This window comes from Vipera berus, assembly GCF_964194415.1.
Source record: "Vipera berus genome assembly, chromosome: 8".
NCBI lineage: Eukaryota > Metazoa > Chordata > Lepidosauria > Squamata > Viperidae > Vipera > Vipera berus.
This window is the reverse complement of record NC_138211.1, coordinates 18088845-18098241: the sequence shown is the minus strand read 5'-3', so window position 1 is coordinate 18098241 and position 9397 is coordinate 18088845.

Here is a 9397-nt window from a genome sequence, read left to right as displayed (position 1 = left end):
AATGGAGGATTTAATTTTTTTAATTTTAAATTTTAATTCCATTTATATCCCGCCCTTCTCCGAAGACTCAGGGCGGCTTACAAGCTTAGCAGTAGGAAGGATCCTAAAACAGCTTTTGTTTGTATGGATTATTTCTATCAATATTTACAGTATTGAAAATTAAATGTTGCATTCAGGGCTTTTTTTCTCATAGAACGCTCAGAACGGAGTTCTGGCACCTTTTTTGGATGGAACCTTGTAAGGGTAGGCAAGACAGGTTGTATAACGTGTGAGTTCCGGAGCCTTTTTCTTTTACAAAAAAAGCACTGGTTGCATTCATAGAACATTTATTGACTCATAGCAATGTTGTTGTTAGCTGCGAAGTCATGTCCGACCCATCGCGACCCCATGGACAACGTTCCTCCAGGCCTTCCTGTACTCTACCATCTTCTGGAGTCCATTTAGGCTCACGCCTCCTGCTTCAGTGACTCCATCCAGCCACCTCATTCTCTGTCGTCCCCTTCTTCTCTTGCCCTCAACCTTTCCCAGCATTAAGCTCTTTTCCGGTGAGTCCTTCCTTCTCATTAGGTGGCCAAAGTATTTGAGTTTCAACTTCAGGATCTGGCCTTCTAAAGAGCAGTCGGGGTTGATCTCCTCTAGGACTGACCCGTTTGATCGCCTTGCAGTCCAAGGGACTCGCAGGAGTCTTCTCCAGCACCATAGTTCAAAGGCCTCAATTCTTTGGCCCTCAGCCTTTTTTATGGTCCAACTTTCACTGCCATATATTGCAACTGGGAAGACCATAGCCTTGACTATACGCACTTTTGTTGACAGGGTGATGTCTCTGCTTTTTAGTGTGCTGTCTAGATTTGCCATTGCTTTCCTTCCCAGGAGCAAGCGTCTTTTAATTTCTTCGCTACAGTCCTCATCTGCGGTGATCTTGGAGCCCAGGAAAATAAAATCTGTCACTACCTCCATTTCTTCCCCATCTATTTGCCAGGAATTGAGAGGGCCGGATGCCATGATCTTGGTTTTCTTAATGTTTAGTTTCAACCCAAGTTTTGCACTCTCTTTCTTCACTTGCAACAAGAGGCTCTTTAGTTCCTCTTCACTTTCTGCCATTAGAGTGGTATCATCTGCATATCTTAGGATGTTGATATTTCTTCCGGCAATTTTAATTCCAACTTTTGATTCAACTAGCCCTGCCTTTCTCATGATGTGCTCTGCATGTAAGTTAAATAGGCAGGGTGACAGTATACAGCCGTGCCGGACTCCTTTCACAATTTTGAACCAATTATAACAATAGCACTTAGACTTACTATATACCACTTCACAGTGCTTTACAGCCCTCTCAAAGTGGTTTACGGAGTCAGCATATTGCTCCCAACAATCTGGGTCCTGATGTAAAAATAACAATCGTAAACACATCATATATCAGCATATTTTTCATGAAAAAATCCTATATTTTTTAACAAAAATGAAGAAAATGACCATGTTTCTAAAAAAAATGCAAATACCGGTATATTCAATATATAACAATTTTGATTTTGCAGATCCCTGAGGGTCTTGGGGAACCCCTAGGCCTCCTTGGACCACATTTTAAGAAACACTGGCTTAGAATGTGAATTGTCACAATTATGCACATTCAATATCAAACTGAATGCACTAAAAAGACTAGTATTGCGGAATATATATTGAAAAACCTGTTTGGGAAAAAATTAATATGGCATTTTTATTGCTTCTCTCAACAGGAAGAACAGCAACAATTAAAGTCATAGAAGGGCATAGACTACGGAGGCCATGTTTCCAGGGCTTTCACAAACATAAGTTTTCCAAGATTTTCACTGGGTGATAGATTTATTCTTTGAAATTGCTTAGACGCATTTTATCCATTAGAATAATAAATATCTAATCGAGGCATTCTCTGATGAACAGACCCAATGCATGTGGGAAGCTTGAAATCAGGATGTGGCTGTATGACGTGATGTGCTATAAAAATATTTGGGTGTTTTTACTTGGAAGTAAGTCTTTAGTTCTCGGTAGGTGACTTCAGGATGTTTGCTTTGAGAAGAATTATAATCACATAACTGAAGAATGTGAAGAATGCCGTACAAGCGCACTCAACAATCCACGTGTTAATTTAGTCACCTGCAGTGTTATACAACACTATTAATGAATGGTTGCCATGAAGCTGCCAATTCCAAACCGTGTTCTGCAGCTCACAATCAGAGCTTGAAGGAAGGCTAAACCTCAGGCAAAAATCACCTCTTTCCTGTCAAAATGTGGTTTTCCAGCTGTTAGGAAATAAGGAAGTCTTGGGGTTCTTAGGCATTTGACAGCTGGATTAATGCTTGAGGACAATATACCATGAAGCAGCTGTTCTGTGGAACTAGGAGAAACGGTGGAAGATAACGCTGCTTGTGACATACAGCCTGCCCTGGCCACATGCCTTGTCCCACAAGTCCTGTAAAGGATTTATCCCATCAACAGAGTTGCACCCAGGTTCTGCCGCCCATCTGGATGCTATATGTGGAGGAGGCACCATTTCACCAGGCAGCTTTTGTAGCTGAAAATTACAAGCCCTCCGTTCAAACAGTGAAGTAAAGTTTAGAGTTTAAAGGTAGAGTAAAATAAAAATGTAAGGGACGCAGTGGCTCAGTGGGTTAGGACACTGAGCTTGTCGATCAGAAGGTCAGCAGTTTGGTGGGTTGAATTCCGAGTGCCATGTAGCAGGGTGAGCGCCTGTTACTCGTCCCAGCTTCTGCCAGCCTAGCAGTTTGAAAGCACATAAAAATGCAAGTAGAAAAATAGGGACCACTACGGTGGGAAGGTAATAGCATTCCGTGCGCCTTTGGCGTCTAGTCATGCCGGCCACATGACCACGGAGACGTCCTCGGACAAGCGCTGGCTCTTCGGCTTTGAAACGGAGATGAGCACCGGCCCCTAGAGTCAGAAACGACTAGCACGCATGTGCGGGGGAACCTTTACCTTTACCTAAAATAAAAATAAATTACTCATTCATATTAGTCTGGAATTGAGGAATTGTTGAGGGTTATGCTTATGACCCACAACTGAGCCCAAAATTTCTGTTGCTGAGCAAGACAGTTGTTAAGTGAGTTTTGTTCCTTTTTTTACAACTTTTCTTGCCACAGTTGTTAAGTGGATTGTTGCAGCTGTTCAGTTAGCAACATACTTGTTAAGAAGTGAATCTGGCTTCCCCCACTGACTTTGCTTGTCAGAAGGTGATCACATGACCCCGGGACCTGCAACTGTCATAAGTACATGCCAGTTGCCAAGGGTCCAAATTTTTGATCACGTGACCCCCAACGGATGCTGCGACGGCCGTTAAGTGTGAAAAATGGTCATACGTCACTCTTTTCAGAGCTGTTGTAACTTTGAACAGTCACTAAACGAATGGTGGTTAAGTCAAGAATTACCTGTTTTCCAAATAATATAACATAACTTGAAGAAATAATAAAATGGATACCGTATCATTTTAGGCAGAAACGCTTCTGTGTAGAAGGAAAAAAGTATTGGCTGCATTCACACACTCTAAATCATGGGTGTCAAACTCGCCACGTCACATGACGTGTCGTGACATGTTGCAACTTTTTTCGTATTGCCGGAGCTGGGGTGGGCGCGGCCTCCATATGATGCAACCAGCCCGTGGGAGGGCAGTTTGACATCCCTGCAAACTAAGATTAATGTTAACTTTGGCTAGTTTTTTTCATGGCTAAACATCTTGTCTGTACTAGCCAATATGGATAATCTAGAAGAGCTGTGTTAGTCTACAGTATGACAGTTCCAAATCAAGAGTCTGGTGCACCTTTCTTATTAGTTTTACTAAAAGGCACAATCTTTTGTGAGTTGCAATTGACTAGCCAATAAACAGTAGTTATCTTATAGTTCAGAATGTTAGTGATAATTGGGTTAAAGCAACATGAACATGAATTATTCATAGAATATTTCATGAATGCAAGCAGTGGTTGTTTGGTTGTTTGCTTTTTCATTTTATTCTTAGTTCTCCCAGGTAATTGACAAATTGCTCAAGCATTAAAAATATTTTGTGTGTGTGTGTGTGTGTGTGTGTGTGTGTGTGTGTGTGTGTGTGTGCTACCGGTAAAGGTAAAGGTAAAGGTTCCCCCGCACATGCATGCTAGTCGTTTCCGACTCTAGGGGCCGGTGCTCATCTCCGTTTCAAAGCCGAAGAGCCAGCGCTTGTCCGAGGACGTCTCCGTGGTCATGTGGCCGGCATGACTAGACGCCAAAGGCGCACGGAATGCTGTTACCTTCCCACCGTAGTGGTCCCTATTTTTCTACTTGCATTTTTACGTGCTTTCGAACTGCTAGGTTGGCAGAAGCTGGGACGAGTAACAGGCGCTCACTCTGCTACGCGGCACTCGGGATTCGACCCGCCAAACTGCTTTTTCATTTTATTCTTAGTTCTCCCAGGTAATTGACAAATTGCTCAAGCATTAAAAATATTTTGTGTGTGTGTGTGTGTGTGTGTGTGTGTGTGTGTGTGTGCTACCGGTAGGTTATGCTAAATAAGTCCAAACTTTTAATAGCTGTCTTTGGCCTAGAGAGAGAGGGGTGGGGGGGGAGGAAAATGATTATCTTAAGCCAATTAAAGCTGTCCAAAAATCAGGGCAAACAATTTTAAGTTTCAAGAACTTTCAGTCTGGCAAGATCTTAGGAAGATAAGGGGAGAAAATGTGGGAACTTGGAACCGCCAGACTGTCTCCAGGCATGCAAATTAAACCTTATCAAGGCAGAGTCAAGATTTGTTCAGGGCTCTCCCACAATTGCAAAGAAACAAACGTTTTTAGGTTTCCCATTTTTGGACACACATTCTACCTTTTTGAGTCATCACTATTTTCAAGCATTTCCTGATGGTTAGTATTTTCCTGCTGCAAGGGGGGAAGTTAACCAATTCTCTCTAGGCTGCTTTTTGGAGAAATTCCAGGAGTTGACTTTGGGATGAGTGTTGCAGTGTTTTGCTCGGGATCCCAGTTTTTAAACGTGGGACTCTGATTTGAATCATGCATGAGCTGAGCAGTTGAGAAGAATTTGGGTGGAATATTTCCAGATAGTTGTTCTTTCATCCAAGAAACTCCAGCCAACTGCTGCGTGTTTCAATGAGCGGATGGTGGCTCCGTGCACCATCCATATTCAGAACGATTAAGTGTGGAAAAATTACTCCTGGAAGATAGTAATGGCTTTCCCCCCTTACTTGTGGGTTTTCTGAAGGACTTTAGTTGGGGACAAGAGTTGCAGAACAAGCTGAACTCTTGGGATTGATTGCAATAAAGTATAAAGGGGTTGGCTGGCTAAGGATTATTATTATAGTTGTAATATGGGTACTAGGCTCATTGAACCAACTTTCATTTTATTTATTTAAATTATCCCACTCTTATTACTTTATAAGTAACTCAAGGTAGAAAACATACCAAATACAGAGAGAGAGAGAGAGAGAGAGAGAGAGAGAGAGAGAGAGAGAGAGAGAGAGAGAGAGAGAGAGAGAGAGAGAGAGAGAGAGACTGGCCCAAAGTCACATACGTAGTCAGCTTTCATGTCTAAGGCAGGACTAGAATTCATAGTCTCCCAGTTTCTAGCCTTAACCATTAGACCAGTGGCCTCTGGTCCACAGAATAACCTTTCTCCATGGCACCGGTCCCTGGTGTCCAAAAGGTTGGGGACCTCTGCATTAGACCAAACTGGCTATTTTTATTCTTAATATTTAATCATTTCATTTAACTATGTTGATATTTGTAATACCTGTATTAAAACCCACCTTACTTAGAACAAATCACAGTTTAGCATGAGTTGTGTATCTCATAAAATCCAGGAAGGGCTTTTATAAATTATATATCAGTATCAACTCATGCTAATCCTGTCCCTCAGAAAAGCATTTCTAGTGTGCGGGGGTTTCCGCCCCCCCCCTTTCAATTCCTAAGGGAGTGACAGACAATTAGGTCCAACAGGATCAGATAAGGCTTTGCAAATTCTTAGCCTGGCCTTCTGCCAGCCAATTCCCAGTTCTGCAAAGAAAATCCTGGGTCAAGTCCACAGACCTGGAGAGCTTCCTCACGAATGGAAGGCTGCTTTAATCCTTTTGCACTGTGCATGACTTTGGGCAATTCTGGCAAAGCTGGTAGGCTTATTTTCAGCATCCTGGAAAGGCAACAAACTTATTATCTCTTTTATGTGTCATCATTGTATTATTACTTCAGGGGAGAAGGAAGAAACGTGTGGAATTTTCTGCTTTAGATGTCCAAATAACCTACTCTGCTTAGGTAGCCACTCATTCTTTGACAGAAGAGTGAGAAATAGTTGCCATTGTTTCGTTTTGTTTTTTCCTCTCCCAGTTTAGGTTAATCCTGTTCTGGTGGGAAGAAGGTACTTCTTCAGCTGTCAAAACCCTCCTGGAAATGCATCATGTACTGCGAAGCTGCCAAATTCTGTTTTCTCCTAATTATCAGTTTGCAGAACTATGTTGGTGGTAAGGTCAGATGAGATGACCTAGAAGGATAGAATGACAAACCAGCCATGTTCAAATTATGAATCAGCTCCCTAAAAATAACGTGACCATGGAAACCATCAGATCTGAGGCAAGCAGTGAATCTCTTAAGTGCATGTAGAAAAGTCCATATTTCTCTACCAGCATACAGACGACAACACTTCTGGATACCCTCCTGTTGCACAGGGTTAGATGGAATTGAAACAGACATTATTTCTGACACCCCATGGAAGCAAAAGTTGGACTCTGAAGAAGTGGGACAGGATGTCTATTGACACTTTTGAACTTTGGAGCTGGAGAAAACGTCTGAGTATGCTGTGGCTAGCCAACAAAAACAAATGGGCTAGATGACCTTCAAGGTCCCTTCCAACTTTTATTATTATAGCCTTGGTGGAGCAGTGGGCTAATGCCTCCTTAAGTAACACCAGCTGCCTGCAATTAGTGCAGGTTCGAGTCCCACCAGGCTCAAGGTTGACTCAGCCTTCCATCCTTCCGAGGTAGGTAAAATGAGGACCCAGATTGTTGGGGGCAATAAGCTGACTTTGTAATAATGCCGCTGGGGGGGTGAAAGCCCTAATAAGCAGGCATATACATAGAATGAAGGCTACTGCTAAGCTTGTAAGCCGCCCTGAGTCTTCGGAGAAGGGCGGGATATAAATGGAATTAAAATAAATAAATAAATAAATTATTATTACCTCAGAGTATTTCCTAATTTAGTGAAGGGAGGTCTTGTGTGCTTCCTGATTCTTTCATTACACAGATGAGGTGCAGAGCCCCAAGACCAAATTCAACCTCTCAATCTACATTTTACAGCTTCTAAAACACTTTGAGATTGTGTCACAAATGACCAGGCTCAAATTATCCTACTTCAGACACATCATGTGAAGATCTAGCCACAATGGAGCCCAACATTTACTGTATGTTGCTAAGCGAAACATTGGTTAAGCGAGTTTTGCCCCATTTTACAACATTTCTTGCAACAATTGTTAAATTAGTAATATGGTCGTTAAGTGAATCTGGCTTCTCCATTGACTTTGCTTGTCAGAAGGTCGCAAAAAGTGATCACATGACCCTGGGGACACTGCCAGAGTCATAAATCCATGACAGACTCCAAGCATCTGAATTTTGATCATATGACCATGGCAATGGGGTGCAAAAAGGGGGGGTGCAAGAACAACAGGCTAGCACCGTTTCGCGGTGTGGAGCCTTTCCCCCCCCCCAGAGAAGTAGAAGCGGCAGCGGCAGCAGCTGGGCGGCCTGTAGCTTGCCGCCGATCAGCTGGTGCTCAGGATCAGCTGTTAGGCGCTGTGCTGATTGCTCGCTCTCCCTTCCTCGGGCGTTGTGGAAGCTTTTCAGACTGAGATGACCTCGGCAGCCTAGGATCCTGCTGCGGACCTCTGGATGGATCATCAGGCGCCTGAACTCGGTTGGAGGGCGCCGTCTGCAGCTGTGTGGATCTCTCTGCTCCTGTCTGTTGCTCCTGGCCTTTCCGCTTATAAAATGGCTGCGGATTCCCGTTTCGGCGTGGAGGCTATGGGAGAGACTTTTCTGTCTCCTTTTTTTCAGAGGATGATAGAGATTTGGCTGCTTGAACCTGAGCATCTGACATTTATAACTGAGCTCCCTGCAGCCCTAGAAATGGATTTGTGTGCTGGATGGTCTGCTTGCTACTTTCTAAGATGGACTGGATGCTGGAACAGGACTTGGGACATTTTTTCTCCTGTTCCCGTGACCTCCCTATGATGTTCCGGAAGGAGTCTTGGACAGGCCGTGGTGAGAGGGCGGCTCTGGACTGGCTATGAATCCCCTACTGGTGTGAGAGACTAGCAAGGTGGACTTTTGCTTCCCCAGCAACGCTGCCCCTATCCATCCCAGGCTGGATTTCATGGCTAGGTGAGAGGACAGTCATGAGCTCTTGTCTGGACCGGCTCAGGTGAGAGCAGAGCCGGATTGGCAGACTGCTGGATGAAGACACGTTCCGGACTTAATGTTCTTTACATCTGAACTAACATCCCATCAGCTTAATAACTTTTGACCCCATTTGTGAACAATGGCTCATATAGACAGTTCCATCTCATGGCTCGTTTACAATACTCTGGTTCGGACTTGTGCGCCCTCAGAGGGGTTTCTCCCTCTTGGATATGACCAGCCTTCTTTTCTAACATTCCCCTTGATGACGGACCCAATTGCTGGGGCTCCGAGAGGTGGCTGGGCTTAACTAGGGGCCTCGAGTGGAGACGTACTAAGAGGCCCCTGATAAAATTTTTAGCCGGTTATTTTAAAAGGTTAGGGAGGGGGAGGGAGGGGAGGGGAGGGAGGGAATCTTTAACCGGCACTCAGTCTGGACCTGTTAGAGGTCCCGACGGGACGGGGTCGGAGGAGGTGGCTGCTGGTTCTGGGAATGTGGGGGTGGGGCTTCAAATCCCCACGGCGATAGGGAAAGGCAGCAGGTGTTTGCGCGGAGGGCCATATCAACACCTGGGATCGCGCCCCCGCTATCTCCGAGCGGTGGCGCGCTCCGACCCTCCGGTTAGCACCCTCTTACCCGGGGATGAGGGTGATCAGGCCCCTGAGCTCAGGTTGGTCTATTTTAACGCTAGATCCGTAGTCAACAAAGCTCCCCTCATCCGTGACCTGATCGAGGAGGAATGTGCGGATCTAGCGTGCATCACGGAAACTTGGCTGGGCTCGGAGGGAGGGGTGCCTCTCACCGAGTTATGCCCGCCGGGTTTCCGGGTGCTGCACCAGCCGCGGGCTCAGGGCAGGGGTGGTGGAGTGGCAGTGGTTATTCGGGAGACTTTGTGTCCCCGGGAGGCCACCATTGTCCAGATGGCCAGGAGTGAATCCCTCCTCTTGAGATGTGGTCCTCGGGTTCAGTTGGGCTTGTTGCTTACATAC